A 16,765-nucleotide genomic window follows, 5' to 3' on the forward strand; every position below is an offset into this window, starting at 1 on the left:
AAAGAAGTTCTCATGCTGTGCCTCGAATGGAGGAAGATAATAGATTGCATGACCATTCCTTCCTTCCTACATTTACCCTCAAGAAATGCAACATGTATTTGCAGCAGGAGAAAAACACATTAGAAGTAAGCTCACATTCATCATTGACTTCCAACTTTTAGATAGGCCAACACAGTGAGATGGGGGCCTACTGATGTTAGCAGCAGGCATGAAATCAAAGCTTCCTAAGGACTAATGAGCAATGTTTGCAGATTAGAAGTAGAAATACTTCTCTATTTTTACTGAGGTTGGAGGACTATGGTTAATGCCATTGCAAAGGAGGTTTCATTAGATTTTGAAGCAGTTCTCATTGTTTTAAGTGATACTACATGCTTATTTTTCCTCAATCCCATATCATCTCCATAACTTTCTTAGGGTGTCTGAACCAAGCTGTTGTGCTTCCCTCTCAAATATCTACACAGGTCTCTTTGTAGATGCTTTGACCTGAATTGGCAAGCAGGAGAAGGGTCTTAAATGACATCTCATTTGATTGAGTTACAGTGATATAAAGAGACCTGGTAAAAACCAAGGGCTTGTGGCATGCTCAACTAGACAAGGTAAAGGTCAAGCAGTTTGAGACTGGTTATCTAGTATTTGAAGCCCTACAACCACTCCCAAAATCATTTGTAGGCTCAGACCTGCTGTTTGCAGGTCAACACAGTCAAAATTGTCTCACAAAACTGCTGGGTGGAGAACCCAACACCGTCCAGTGTAATGAGGCCCTGCAGTCATGGCCTACAAAATCTGTACCTTTAACAGTGATTGTGTGCTGCATATGAATTATGATGGGGTTTAGCCAATTTCTTCCCTACCGAAACTCATGGCATTATTCATCAATGATTGGTATTGTTTCTACAACCATTGCTTTGACCATGTGGTATTAATACTCACAGGGATCTGGTAACTTACAACACAGTTGGAAATATATTTGTTGTCTGAATCTTGTACCAGTTACACCAGTATGACTGACCTGTTGTTTACTAGACTCTACCTGAGGTCATCTCCCACTCTTGGTTCACCTCTCTGGCTTTGGGGTCTGTTGTCCTCTTTTTACAGTGCATGGAATATTTTCCTTCCTAGTTACATCATATTGCTCACATCCTTTTAAGATCTCCACAAGCTCTTGCATGAAGCTTTCCTGGAATCACCGAACCCATTTTTCAGGTCACAAATAATAGCCTCTGGTTCATTTTCCTGGGCAATGCACTTGTAAAAACTGTGATTTTATTATCTGGTATGGCACATCCCCTGTTACCCTGAAAGCCCTTGAAAACTGTCCTTAATAAATACTTGAGAAGCCTAGTAGGTCATCCAACTGGATTTTGGGGTAGATGGTGTTAAAGGCAATAGATGGTGTGAGCAGTTTCCCCTGGTAAAAATGTTATTTTAGTGCTGGCCTGGTTTACAGTTACTGACACATGGTAATAATAAAAAGCAGACCAATCTTTAGTTCATTTTATAATTGTTTAAATTCTCTACACTGAACCTCTTTTTTATATGCCACCCTTGCCAGACTGATCCCACCCCATCCTTGTGTGCCATTGTTCGAAGCAACTCCAAAATGACCAACTTCTATTCAAAACCAAAGCAATTCTGCAAGATCCTCCTTAATGAAGCACTTATTTTACCCCCTAGTCTAAGATTTCAAAGACCATAGGAAAAACAGCCAAACAGTGTGTACACAAGCAATTATAGTCATTCTTCCATGGACTTAAGACTGCAAAAGACAGTTGTATTGACTTTAATGCTCTAGCTTTTTCCTTCTGTGTTAATACAAGTGCCATAAAGAACTAACCACTTTTCTATAAAATCTCAGACCTACTGAATATGGTAGTTTTGTCCACACTACACTCAGCTCAATCTCTTTTGGAGATTGAGTAAAAGTTTTCAGTAAAACTTCAGTAAAACTTCTAACTCCTAACAAATGACTAAGCTGAGTAAAAATATGATTTTGTCTTTCTCTGGCAATGTTCCTGAGATCCAGGGCTCCACACATACAAAATCATGTCAAGTAGTTTACCTTCTTATTGATGAAAAAAACATTTTAAAGATTTTGTTTATTAGGGACCCCCGGTGGCTCAGTGGTTGAGCATCTGCCTTTGGCTTAGGTCATGATCCCGGGGTCCTGGGATTGAGTCCCACATCGGGCTCCTTGCATGGAGCCTGCTTCTCCCTCTACCTGTATCTCTGCCTCGCTCTGTGTCTCTCATGAATAAATAAATAAAATCTTAAATATATTTATTAAAGAGAAAGAGAGAGAGAACGCACACAAGCACGGGGCAGGGGAGGGGCAGAAGGAGAAGCAGACTCCCTGCTGAGCAGGGGGGCCTGATGCAGGGCTCAGTCTCAGGGCCCCAGGATCATGACCCAAGCCGAAGGCAGACACTCAACCGACTGAGCCACCCAGGCACCTTAAAAACTCTTTCAATGTTGTTTTTCCTTGGTGTACTAGTTAGGAACATGTAAAGAGCATGTAAGTGTGTGCAGAGATGGAATACAGCAGGACTTTAGGGCCAGACCAGGAATGATGCACCTCATTTGTGTTCATCCTTTATACCACTCAGGGGTCAGACTCAGCTGCACTCCACACCCAGCAGCAGTGGAGGCTGCAGAAGGCCTGGCCAGGAGGAACAAGAAAGTGATGTTGGTGACCAATTATTGTTCTCTACTGTACCACCAGATGGTAAGAGCCGCCAAGTTGAGGCATGCTCAGTCCTGTGACTACCAAAACTCCTCTGCCCAATACAGTGCCTCATACACTATAGAATCTTGCTAAATATTTGCCACCTGGATGCACGGTAAGCATTGTATGAACAAGGAAATGATTGGTCCTAGGATAAAATTCAAAGACCTTAGAGTTACCTCTAATATATGGGTTATTCTGCTAAAATTCAAGGGGAAGCTCAGCTGAGCCCATGAATGCTGATAAATTTTTATCATTTGGTTGAGAACTTTAAAAGTCAAGGATAGTTTTATAGCAATTTGCTTAAAAGTGGTTCAGCTTTAACTTCCTAAATAATTTACAACACACATATGCATTTGATTACATAAGCTGTTTGCTGAATAAATGTCAAGAGAAAAAAAAATTGGTTTCACGTGGTTTTCTGAGACCAAAGAGAGGGCAGGTAAACATTTACAATGAACAAACACAGTCTCAATTCAGTGTCTTGGTACGAGGGGCTCTGGAATAAATGGGGGAAAAAAATTCTCTGTGTTTTGAGTTTCCCTTGAAGGACCTTACTATTGCAGGTCATTCAGAAAGCCTAGCAACCAATTTATAAGCTCTCATAAATCAATTTCTGCTAGGCAGTAGCCCACATTGTGTTCAAATTGCAAGCATTTCTACTTCTGCCAGAAAGGGATACCAATGTAGAAGCTGTGGAGATGTGGCTAATTTTTCAGGTACAATGAGAGAACAATGATGACTAATGGGCTCCATTCTTAAGATCACAAGAGAACTGTAGATTAACAAGCAAAAAAAGTAATTATGCCAAAATAATAGGCATTAGAAAACCAGGGTACTGCACAGATGGTTTGCTCCCGCATGCCAAAGAAACTAATGAAGTCATTCTCCCCCACCCCATGCTTGAAGATAAAGAAATGAAACACATGCACATTATAAGAAAAATGAGGCAGTTGGGTTCCTTTTACTAAAGAGGATGTTTTTTGTTTGTTTTTTTGTTTTGTTTTTCTCCCTAATGGACTGACAACAGGATAGGAAGGATAATACAGGTAAGTCATGGCACATCCAGTCACTGCTTGAACAAGATGTTTCTAACCCACTTAACTGAACACTACAGAATAAAGCATATAAAATCAACAGGCACTAAACACAAAGTACAAATAAATACGCAAACTACTGTAGTCATTCCACCTACGTGCAGAATTTGCCTGGATTCTCTTCAATGACCGCTGCAGTCTATTCCGCCTCCACCTTCATGTTGGCACCCAGACTACCCAATTCCTAGTTGTGGGACAGCTGATCTGGGAGTTTACAGGTTAGTACCTATAAAGACGGAATAGGACATAACAACGTTAGGATGGAAACACTGCTCAGTGAGTCTCAGGCTGTAGGGGACACTGGGATCACCGGGAGAGTTCATTAAAATCTAAGTTTCTGACTTTCAGTGTGAGGTTTTGATTCAGTAGATCTGGGTTGGAGTTGGGGAATTTGCATTTTTAACAAGTTCCCAGGTAACGCTGATTCTAGAAGTGGGGCCCCCGAGGCCAATGTATTAACTTAATAATCAAACACCTGATGGAAGAGCCTTCGTTTGGAATACAGAATAGATTTGTGCCTTTGAAAGGAAAGAGTTGTATCTAAACCATAGGTACAAAAAAATAAATAAATAAATAAAATAAACCATAGGTACTTTCAGATTAGTACCTAGGATACCTACATTTGTCTAAAATCTTTTTTTTTTGTTTTTTTGTTTTTGTTTTTTTTTGGTGTATTTAAGGATTTTCTTTTAACATAATGAAATGCTAGTATAAACAACGGCACAAATTTGCAAGAGGGTTCACAACATATCACTAAAACCAAGTGAAACTGAGTATGTAATAGTTTTCAAATATAGATATTTATAAGCACAGGAAAAATCAAGTAAAATAAGTCATAAAATATGTATACTAAGCACACACCATTTTTCCTTTTTGCTGCAAAGTAACATAGCTTTAGGAATACATTATCTAGAATCCTAACCTCCCTTTCTCCCATTTCCTATAGAAAAAAAAGGGACCCATCCACTCCCCATATCCCTGCACCTGAAGTTTTTCAGAAGCTTCACCTCACATCTTCAGGAGCTCTCCTTCAGCAACATTGACTTTAGGTCAATAATGTGAGTTCCTCGTTGGCAGGATATCTTCAGCTAGTCCTTGGGAAGCTAAGCAATTTGCCACTTGTGCTAAGTTTAAGAAACAGGATTGAGATCATGAACCTCTCCAGGTGGGTCCCCTCAAACTTCTCATTCTGCCTGCATCCCAACAGGAAGTGGACGGAAATCACCGAAGGCTAATTTAGAGTGTAACTCTAAATTACCAGTTCGGGCTACATGCTGGCAGGCCGCCTACAGATAGTCCATCTTGGGTTAAATTAATCTGTGGCTGTATTTGGTGTGGCTGGAACAGAGGTTCAGGAAGACCTGGACAGGTGTGGCTCAGAAGGAACACAACCTCTGCGGCTTCCTTTTCCGCCAGACTTGTTACTCACTTCCCTCATTTATGTTACCTGCCCAGGCCCTCTGGATTGCTGAAATTGCAGCACCTGAAGAACCCACTCGTTGAACCAACAGGAAAACCCTGGCTTGAAAGAGTGAAGCAACTTCCCTAGAGGCACGTTGGTAGCTAGTGCCATGTGCTCATGCTTGAACAGAATTACAACCCATGGTTCAAGGATCCCGCTTGATGTTCTGCTGCTTTCCCACCTTTGGGGTCTCTGTAGTGTCAACAGAGAGCTTACACAAATGCCTGACCAGCACTGTCACTGATCTCGCTCTCTGAATTATCCTTAATGACACCAGTATCATAGTGGTCCGCATCAGTGTATCAGATGACCATGTCTACTTGATCAGCAAGGGAACTTCCTCAGCTTGGTACCTTTCCCAACATGGTAACTTCCTCTGGAGTGTTGTGAAATGTATTGAGACTCCACTTCCCATTTTTAGGCAGGTGGGGGAGGAAAATATTATGTAAACAAGTCCAGGGTAAAAGAAATAACCTGAGTACCAGCCTTGAAGTAAATGGCAGAAATGGTACAGGTTTTCACAAAGGCATTCTTTAAAAAACAGAAGAAAAAAATGAAATTAAAAAAGCTTAATGGAACAGTCTGAGTTTCAATACTACTGAAGTCAAGGGAGAGCGAGTCTCTTGACTCCCTTTGACACTCTCATTTGGCTGCCTGGGCTATTCTCCACATTCCTTTTTGTCTTCATTGTAGGGAGAGCATTCTCCTGGTCCAGTGTGACCTCCTGGTTCCAACTCTTGACTGCCGAGCAAAGGACAGAGGCAGAAGAACCAAAAGTAGTGATTCTCGAAATTAAGCACGCCAAACAATTACCTAGGGAATGTGCTGAAGATGGAGCTTCTGGTGGGTCTGAAATCCACACAGCCGAGCAGCATCCACAAATGCTTTTGATGCTGACGATACTTGAAAGACACTGGGAAAAATGCGTGTGCTTCAGAGAAATATTTTTCAAACTTTCACGTGCCCACAAATCACTGTGAAAATGCAGTCTAATTACGTAGGTCTGGGGTGAGGTCTCACAAGGTCCTGGAACATGCTGGAACTACTCTTTGGGTCTCTAGGATTTAGAGCTGTGACGTCAGTCAGATTGCCTGGGTTCAAACTCAGATCTGCACTTTACTGGCTGTGAGTCTGGAAAAGCTTCTGAACCTCTCTGTGCCTCAATTTTCTCTTCCTCAAAGGGGTACACTATTAGTACCCCTTATCATCCCTATGATTCTTGTGAGATTTTTGGTGGGAGAATACATGTAAAACTCCTAGGTCCCAGGGAGGCTTACATGTCAGCTACTATTGTCATTTATGGATATTATACTTTAAATTCTGTGTTGGTTACATGGATACATCACTAAGAGGATTTAGAGAACACAGACTGGTGACTTGGTGTGGGCTAGCCTGGGTGACTCGCGTTCAAAGCCCCTTCCTCCCACTCCCTTCTTCCTGCCTTCTATACAAAAAGCACATCCTGAGTGTGCCAAATAGCCATTCTCTCCTCTCAAACCAGAGGTTCCAGGAGAACAGCCAACGAACTGGCAGTCTTAGTAGGAGTAGGAGAAAGAGAAACAAAGCAAAATGAAAACCAACCCAAGTTTTGAGCTGGGCCCATTCAAACAGATCCTGAACTCCTCAAAGAAGTATCACGTCTTCCTGGAAAAACAAAACTCCAGAAGTTTCTGCTTAAAGCATACTGTACAGTCAGGAGTTCCAAATCACGCAGTTCTCTTCTGCTACCACCACCAATATTTTCCCTCCAACGTCAGTAAAATGGGCTGGATTCCAGGTTGGCCAGTTAAGAGAAATACAGCCAGTAGCTTATCAGCCCCCACAGGTAAGGGTGATGAACAGAGGGAGCGAAGTTCAGAAAGTTTTACTTCTTGGTTCTACGTATTGTGTAACGTTGAAGCAATGTGTCTGCCTCCTCTGGCTCAACCTGTAGGAGCGTGTCTGTGAAGGCTAAGCCCCAGCCAAGTTGAGTCTTATCTTATTTTAATCGATGATTCTTGAACCTTACTCTGCAGATGCATCTTCAGGGAACAATTTTGAGCTTGCAGATACCCAGCCCACACTTCACAAGATGCAGAGGCAGTAGGTCTGATATGAGCACTAGATAATTTGTATTTTTTTTACTGATGCACCCATTAGTTCTGAAGCAGGTAGTCTACTATCTGGAAAAAAAAGAAAAAGAAAAGAAAAGCTTTTTAAGGAGGAGGAAATAATGCTTAGATGTGGTGCTACTTTAACAGGAACAGCTGCCCAAACATTTGGTTGGTGTGAAGTGATCCAATTCGGATCCTTGGAATGACCCCAACAGAAGCTAGCATTTGCTGAGTGAGCAGTGACTGAGGCTAACCACGTCATGCTTAGGTTCCTCTGCGGAGCCCTGTTACCACCGTTATTCTCACGTAGGAGGATGAAGTTGGAGCTCAGAGGGTTTCAGAACGTTGCCCAAAGCTTTCCCATGAATTAGTGTCCAAGGTGGGACCTCAGTCTGTAACCTGATCCTGAGTCAGTCTTTTCTATTATGCTCTAAATCAGAGCTTATCGAACTTCGGCAAAGGCAAACATCGGAATCCCATGGAAGGCCTGTTAGAACAGATTGCTGGGTCCCAGCCTCAGGGTTTCTGGTTTAAGTCTTGGGATGGGGCCTGAGAATTTGCATATCTTGTTTTCGTTTTCTTTTCGTTTCTTTCTTTCTTTCTTTCTTTCTTTTTTTTTTAGATTTTATTTATTTATTTGACAGAGAGAGCGCATGATTGGGGGGGTGGGAGAGGCAGAGGGCGAGGGAGATGAGAATTTCACGCCAACCCCATGCTGAGCAGGGAGCCCTACACGGGCTTCAATCTCATGACCCTGAGATCATGGCCTGAGGCAAAACCTAGAGTCAGATGCTTAACTGACTGAGCCCCCCAGGCGCCCCAAGTTTGCATTCCTAACAAGTTCTCAGCTTCTGCCATTGCTATTGGATTTTGAGAACCACGGTCCTAGAGGTAGCTCTATCTCTTTAGCTACTCACTGAGGACAATTTACAGAAGCTTGCTTTCTTTTTCCTTCAACCATCACGCCGCCGTTAAGTACGTGCCGAATGGCCAACAACGCTGCCGCTCGGTTCTTAAGTGTCTTCAGGTGTTACCTCGACAAGGGTTTGAAGTTATAACAAGTCATCCTCTCCCCTCAAGCAGACAGGACCATTCTCCTTTTGTGGTGGTTCTTTTACAAGGATTCTTCTGCTTTATCTTTTATTCCTTTGCATTAAAAATGCACCGTGCTTCTCTTCCAACGAAGCAAAGGTGAGCAGTATGCCGCTCTAATCAGTCCTGGCCAATCGGGTCCTAAGGAGATAATCCAGCCCCTCATTTCCTCCTTCCCTTTGCTTGGTCATGAAATTCCAACAGGGGTCTCCATAGGCCTTCCCTGTATGTGAATGGCCCTGTGCTTGCCTCCTGGGGCTTCTGGGGTTTGCTCACCTCAGGGGCACCCACCACCACTCGAGGCACTGGCGCAGACTTGTTTGCAAGGAGGGTATATTTCAGCTGCAGTTCCTTTTGTTCTTCCCAGGGAGTGGCACGTCTGGCCTGCTGATGTGTCGCCACGGGGAGCTGAAGGGACACCAGGCAGGGTCGAGCAGGTGCAATGACTGAAATCTGTAGCCAGCGCTATGGCTATTCTGTCAGTAGAGTTGATAAGCTCAGGGTCAGGAGTCTCCAGGGACTTTGTTCTCTGCTGGGGCTTTTGCATGTTGTATGGGTCTCTATGTCCAGCAATAGAGCCACATCTCTGGGGCCCCCTCTTTTGCAGAATTCAAACTGCAATTTGATTTGAGGATCTCATGACAGTAGTTCAACTGGCCTTCTTGCTGACTCTTCTCCAGCTCAAGAGGCCACTAACCTGGCCTCTTGGAGACTCTTCTACTGCTTTTTTGGGACTGGGTAACAGGTTGGTGGAGTGGAAGACCAGGGTGCAAACCCACAGAGTGAACCTGTCCAGTCTGAAGTCAGTGTTTCCGACTGTCAAAAGGAGACCTTTATATCTACTGCACTGATTTTTCTAATCTTTTTCTCTATGTAGAAACAACGTTCAGAATGGTAACAAAATCTGACTCGACTCAGCAAAGTTCAGAGGGCACCTGAGTGGGACCCAGCTGAGCATGCAGGCTATTAATTTGGACCTGAGTTCACACCTGTACTCAGCTACTTACCTTTGGAGGTTGCACAAAGTCCCTGATTTTTAGGTTTATTTCTTTCTTATGGAGTTGTTGTGAACATGAAATGATTATGGATTAAGCTGGTAGCACAAAAATACATAGTAAATATTCCATAAATGCTACTTCCATTGGTAACTATTTGGGGGATAAACACTAATATTTTGCATGTAATTTCAGGGCATTCACGGATTTCTCTGAAGATCATCTCTGGGTGCGTGGATACTTGAGGCCCCTGGGCCCCAACGATTCATGATATACAGTACATTCCGTGTATAATGCTCTTGATCCACCATTTGGTGGGTTGCTTTACAGTGTATTTTTTCTTCTATCCTCAGATAATGGGTTTGTGAACTTTCTGATGTCCTCCTATAACCAACTGAATGTAAAGCCCCAATGCTGCCTAGAAGCCTCTAAGTCTTGCAGATCTGTTCAAATTCAGCCTGAACTCCAGTGACATGGCCTATGCTGATGCTTGTCTTTTCCTATGACATCTTGCTCATTTTTCTCTTTGGTCTCTCTCTGGCCTCTGCTGACCCTTGCATCCTATCTATGTCTGTTGAGCTCTGTGACATCCAAGAGTAGAACTCAGTCCATTTACTGGTGTTCCCTTGAAATTTGCACTGAGCATTTTGGAACTTCGTTGAAGAGTCACACTGTGGAGTGCAAACTTTCACCTCCTTGGCCGCTCCATCCCGCTTCCCCTCTTACTCTCCAGCATATCAAAGAATCTCCTTCTTGGCTTTGTACACATGCAGTCTTAGGCCTGCCAGGGTGTCACTTTCTAATCTACTCATCTATTGAGAATGGTTTTTCCCCCAAAAAACAAATACAGCTCCCTTCCTGAGAAGTTTGGTGAGAAAATTTCTCCCTCTTTGTATGAATTAATGTCACTTGTGACCTGGATGTCTTATTCTATGTTCCCAGAGTTTGGGATAGTAGCCACTGCAGAGCAGCTGTTTACCTGTTGGATGAAAGGAAGGGAGAAAGGGAAGAAGGAGCAAGAGGAAGGAGGAAGGAACAAAAGAAATCCCCAAGCACGCTCTGGATCCAGACAGTGATTCCATGAGCCAGTTTAGCGATCACGGTCAAAGATAACTGTTTTATTATTGCTTATTAGTACTCTTTGTTTCTCTTCCATTCCCACTTTCTTGGCAATTTTTGCCCAGGCTAATTTCTAGCCCTCATGATAGAGTCACATGGTTTTCTTCCCTTTTTCCCCCGTGAAGTAAGAGAAGTTCAGACAACTCGCTCCCTAATGCCGCTGGTAGGTAATAGTTGACTCAGGGGGTTCCTCAAGAAGCCAGAAGCATGTTGGCTTTAATTTCCCTTTCTGAGATTCTCTTCCCTCTATTAACGCTACCTTTCCTCAGCCAGTGCAAGAATTAATTTATATGTCTCCTTTCTCCGGCATCATCATTTGTCCCTCCAACAGCTTGTGGACTTTTTTCTTTCTTTTTTCTTTTTTGGAATAGATGTCTCCTCAGTTCTTGTAAATTGAGCAAGGGGAAATTTTTTTCTTTTCTTTTTTTTTTCTTTTTTTCTTTTTTTACCAGTTCCTCCTGGTGTGGCTTTTCTTTTTTCAGAATGAATTTATTGGGACCTGAAAGTGAGTCTGCTTTGATTCAGAGCCAGAAATGTGGGGAATCTTTATTGTTCTTGGAGACTTCTCCATAGGATTCTGGGAGAGATTAGGGTCGATTCTTATGGATTGAGTTACCATCTGTTGTATGGGGGGGGGGGGGGTGCGGCCCAGATCACACACGTGTTGTAAATTAAACAGAAAAAACGAGAAGGAGAAGACTGGAAGAAGCCATGGGCAACTCCCTGTTTTTTATAAGAAAGGAGCTTGGTTTCACCTCGACACAGCTACACTCTCTGCATCAGACCCAGGACATGGTACAAAAAAATCAAAGATGAATCTCTCGCTTGTAAAGTTAGACTAATGGATTCAGAGAGGTCAAAATGAATTGAGTGACCACACTGCTAAGCTGTTATTTAATCACGTGAATCAGATTTACATTTGCACAGTTTGTACGTTGTGTGAGTAGGGGGACAGAAAAGTTTCATTTCTGTTTATCAAGTCCTTAGCTGCATGCCTATCATGGGTTAGAAGTCAGAACCAATTCTGGAGTTTATTCAAACTGGTAGTTGGTCATTTGAATATCCATAGGGCTGAGGATAGCACAGCAGCTGACTACTTAAAGAAGCAAAGGGGAAAGCCTTGAAAAATATTTGAAAGAGAATCCTCAAAATCTTTGGAATATACAGTGGGAAGATGCCTGGCTTATATCAACCTCTACTTCAGATGTTAAATGTTAAATGCAAAGAAGACCAGGTCGTTGACCCCAAGGGCACCATAGTCTGAATGGATAGAGAAGTGAGTGAGTCATTAAAAATATATGATGAAATGATAAGAATTTTAGCAGTTGAGGAATTAAGGTAAGTTTTCTTAGCAGACTAGCATTAAAATTACACTTGTATTAATTTGGAAAACACTTATGATATAATGTTATATTGAAAAGCAGAATAATCATTGCATCTGTATATATGTATGTATACATGTGCATATATATATACACACAGATACACACACACACACACACATATATATATAAAATGTTTTTTTAAAAGTGTCACTATTTAAAATCCCTCAATATTTTCCCACTACCTTCAAGAAAAAACTGAACCCCCTTAGGCTGAAGCTCTTAAGATTCCCCATCACCTGGCCTTGCCACATACTTCTCCAAAACCATCTTCTTCTGGTCTTCCAGAGCCCTTCCCCCACCCACATCATACCCCAGACTCCTCCAGAACCCTGAGAAAAATCCTGCTTCTCCATTAACAGCATTTCAGAGTAGGTACATATGAAACAATGTGACACAGAAGAGTCGAATTATATTTGCATTTTCCCTAATCAATGAAATAATAAAGTCTTCAGGGCTTTTTTCATCACTTCACCCCACCCTTGTCTTCTTCATTTACACTACTCTGGATTGAAAACATGCTTAAACTGTAAAAATATGAGACAAATACAAAGTACTGTAGAGAAAATTAATCTTTTTTTTTTTCCTAGAGCTTTGTCTCTCCCCAGCTTACACACAGCTAGAATTAGAAATAGACATACTTGCTCTTCTTGACTGGCTTCGAGATCAAAGACAAATGGGCCAGCTCTGAAGATCTGGATGAAGTTGTCACACATTTTAAACCACACTGCATTATGCAAGCCTTTGCTCAGACAGGTGTGAATGTGGTGAGGGGAGCCATACCACAAACTGTAAAGAGAGCAGTAAGATGATCACTGATTGAGATGCGAAAATACAGATCTTGAGTTACAGATTCCACACCGGCTCTCCAGCCCCTCTGTTAGCTGTAACATGAATGTGTCACCAAGTAAAGCCACTCCTTTGTCTTTCATAATCACTTGAGCCCCCCCTAAACTGGGCTGTTTGGGCAGGATTGGCACTTGACACATCACACTGCTGAGCTTCTTGAAGCGAACACGGGAGAAACCATCATGCAACTGTCATTTTAACACTGGGAATTCAGTCAAAAACCGCAATGCCTGGTGATAAATCTAGAATGTGAGTCAGGGATGCTGATGCTCTCATCTCTCTACCACGAGCACCAAGCAGAGTATCCAATCTGAAAGAAATTCATCAGCCAGCAAGTCAGCCTCACAATTCCCTTTTCAGAAAATATTGAAGGGGGTTGGGGGTGGGGGTGGGGGTTTGGGAATGAGCCTCCTTTGATTCAGAATAGAAATGTTAATGTGGGGATCTTTATTTCTTCGGAAGCCCTCTTCCTGGAATTCTAGGAGAGATTAGGGAGGATCCTCAGGGATGGGTGTGGTGCCAATGGAAAGGGTTACCCAAGTGGCACTACACATGTGTGGTACAAGATAAGACAATTCACTTTCCTGGATTCCCCTCAGGGACTCAGGAGTCTACTACATAAATTTGGATGTTTATTCTAAGAGCTGCTTGGGGACATGTACAGTCACATTAGATGATCACCAAAAGGCCTTCTAAAAAGTGTGGTCCCATTTCTCTGCTGCCTCTCTGATCAATATATGCTGAACAGAGATTTAGAGAAACTTTATTTAAATTTATGCTAATCACCAGTCTTTCTGTGGAGCCTGTGATGAATCTCAACTGTGCCACAGAGCCCTCTGTGTGAGCCAGCCAGCTACCAGCAGTGTTGCCATACGCACTGAAGGGATTACTCTCATTTATTCATTCCTTGGCAGGGAAGCTGACCAATGAAAAATTCAAGAGTTAGAATAGCCTCAAAAAATTAAGTTTATGAATTTTCAAGTTCCCACTGACAGGAACTGGTTCGGGGTGGGGGGTTACAGGAAGGAAGGACAGGGTGGAGAAGCCACATGTCTTAGGGAACCCAGCAAATGTCTTAATAAATCGATAAGAATCTTGTTCACTTAGCATTTTCAATGTTAGAAAGCAAATAGGACCAAAGCAGGGTCTAAGAACTGCATGTTCTTCCCTACTGAGAGAAGAGAGATTCCACAAACTGATGTACTCAGCCTTCACGACAGGTGCAGGGGAGCATTAAGATTGGGTTGGCCATTGGCTCAGAAGAGACTAGAAATGATTCAGCTGGTAAACATCAAAAGAGAATTGATTTCTCCTAAAGCGCCCTCTACAATATTATTTAATTTGTCTCTAAAAGGTTAGATCAACTTTGATAATATCCCACTGTCTTATGAATTCCTATTCATCCTTCAAAACCCTCCCTGGCCAGTATCACTGACCAAGAAAGGATGCACTAATTTCCCCCAGTTTAGGGCATCAATTTGTCTTTTCCACACACAAGTATTATCACTATTTTTAATAGTCATTTGTCAGGTTGTTGTGCCCAAGATTGCGAATCCGAGAAACCACCAAGGAGCCGACACCGATGCAAACACACGAGGGTTTATTTACAAGCTCGAGCTTGGGTCCAAGTATACCTGACACAGCGGAGCAGGGACTTGGACCCCGAGGTGGGTTTCAGCTTAGTTTTTATAGGCTGGTCTAGGGAATCTTCGGAAGGGCTGGAGGAATTTCTCAAGTTCTGTTTACATTTTGATATGGGGCTTTCAAGGGTGTTGAGCTCTGTTCTTATTCTAATAGGGGCTTCCTGCCCTTGGCTTGGGCTCTGTTCTTATTCTAATAAGGGCTTTCTAGGACGTTAAGCTGCAAGCTGTTTTCTTCCTGTAACTGAAGTAAGGTAAAGTTCAGCTCTTATTCACAGGGGCCTGGGATGGCTGCACTTGTGATAACACTGAACTCAAAGTGGAATGGCCTTAATTTTCTCGGCCTCCACAAGGGGTTCATCTGCAGGGCTGAACGGGAGCTCCCTGAGTGCAGACAGTGGCTTCATTTATCTCTGGGTCCCTGTTTCAATCTATGGTGTGGCACTGTACATGGCATATACCTACTTAATAAAGGAACACACCGATCATAACTACAGTATTTATCCTGCAACTTCTGCTGGCCATGCATAAACACTCTGGCTTTCTTTCTGGCTGCAGGTCATGGGCTAGTTAGTTACTCTAAAGTAATTAAATTATTTCATGGTTGAGATCACTGAAATTGAACAATGCTCTCAAGGCTGTAGGACTTGTTAAATGACCCAGACATTTTTGGTAAGTTTGTGACAAACTTATTTGGTATGAAACCTGACCCAGGCTGACATGAGGCTATTTATAGTTTTTAATTATCCCATTTACTATGAATATTCATATGTTATACTATAAAATATTAGTGCATTTATTGTGTACTGCCTCTTTCTAAAATAAGAAACATTCAAAATTGGCTATTACGTCTTGCTTCAAGGATTTCAGAAAAGGCACTAAGTCCTTGTACAGTATGATTTCATCAAGAGAACCCATATCATACAGTAAGTGTCCTTTTGCTGGTAGTGCTTGTTTCAGTAAAGCAGCATCAACTGTCATGTTAAGTTGGTGTTAGCCACTCAGCTTTTATTGTTTGTGTTATTTTGTTTTCATTTGTCAATGTATTGTGGGTGTAAATCTGTTAGAAGTCATATACATTTTACTGTTAATTTCTAATTTTATACTTACAATATTCAGGTACTACAGTAGTAAAAAAAATTAAGGAAATCAGTGAAAAAATTGTTTAGCTAAAATTAACTTTAAAAAACCCCCTTACATGTCCCTAAGGGTACAGTATAAGTGATTTTGTGAGTGTATACATATATATGTATATATAGCACTAGTTGTATACATAAATACATAAGCTGTGCTGTTATAATGATGGGCATTATACACATTTAGATTAGTTTTCCTCTTCTTTTGACAACCCTACATATTCAGAGTCCCAGAAATAACTGATGTTTTCACTCCACCTTGTCCATTTTCTCCTTGTGCAGAGGCCATGCTAATCTCGTCTGTGTCGTTTCAATTTTAGTATGTGCTGTTGAAGGGAGCACACAACTTGTCCTTTTTCTGATTCCACCTCCATATCTTCAGGGACCACACATACACAGAAGTTTCAGAGGAACAAATGGAATCAGCCAGCTGATATGGAATGATGAACGTAGAGACGTAGTCAGAACACTTGAATATTTACTCTCAGAAGGATGGAAATTTAACAATAGCATTTGTGACATTCAAGATGGCAGTTACATGCAGGGCCCAAATAGATAAAATAAATAGATGAGGTAGGTGGGCTATAAGAAAGAAAACTGTGCAGGATGACAGGGGATGGCAAATTGAAACTTTCCAGTATCAGAGTGAAAACAGGCAGTGATGGGGCTATGGTAGGGAAGCAGCCAGTTGTGAGAATTTGAACTTGAACACCAGCTAATTGTCAATATAATTTGGGATTGTAGGTGCAATTTTTTATATTTTTTATCTTTTAAGGGGGGTGGTGGGGAGAAAACCAGAATTCTCCTGACTTTCTATATTGGCAACTAATTCAATGAAAAAAAATAGTGTGGATCAAATAAAATACATCTGTGGGCCAGATTTGGTCTTCAGACCATCACTTTGCATCCTGTGACTTAGAATCTGATGGCATCATTAGCATCCTGAACAAACTTGTCACACATGGTCCCCTATTCCTAACCCTGGATAAAAGGAGATGGAAACTTTTCTTGTGGTAAATCATATTATTTTCATCTGAGGTGATAGCTTTGGCTGTGGCCCAAGGGTTCATTCTGGTAAAGAGACATCTCTTTCTGCCCTTTTTGTGGCTAATGGTATTTGAAACTAAACTGGATTGGAGACACTGAAATAGATACTCAAGTTCCAATCTCACAGCCTT

General features: G+C 41.9%; 1 non-coding gene across 1 annotated transcript; it reads right to left on the reverse strand.

The window, feature by feature from the left end:
• Window positions 1-15,822: 15,822 nt before the first annotated feature.
• Window positions 15,823-15,927, reverse strand: LOC119870539. The gene has a single exon (XR_005356215.1). It is a non-coding gene; the product is annotated as a U6 spliceosomal RNA (small nuclear RNA).
• Between the last annotated feature and the right edge of the window lie 838 nt (window positions 15,928-16,765).

The sequence above is a fragment of the Canis lupus genome, chromosome 2 (assembly GCF_011100685.1).
Source record: "Canis lupus familiaris isolate Mischka breed German Shepherd chromosome 2, alternate assembly UU_Cfam_GSD_1.0, whole genome shotgun sequence".
Lineage (NCBI taxonomy): Eukaryota > Metazoa > Chordata > Mammalia > Carnivora > Canidae > Canis > Canis lupus.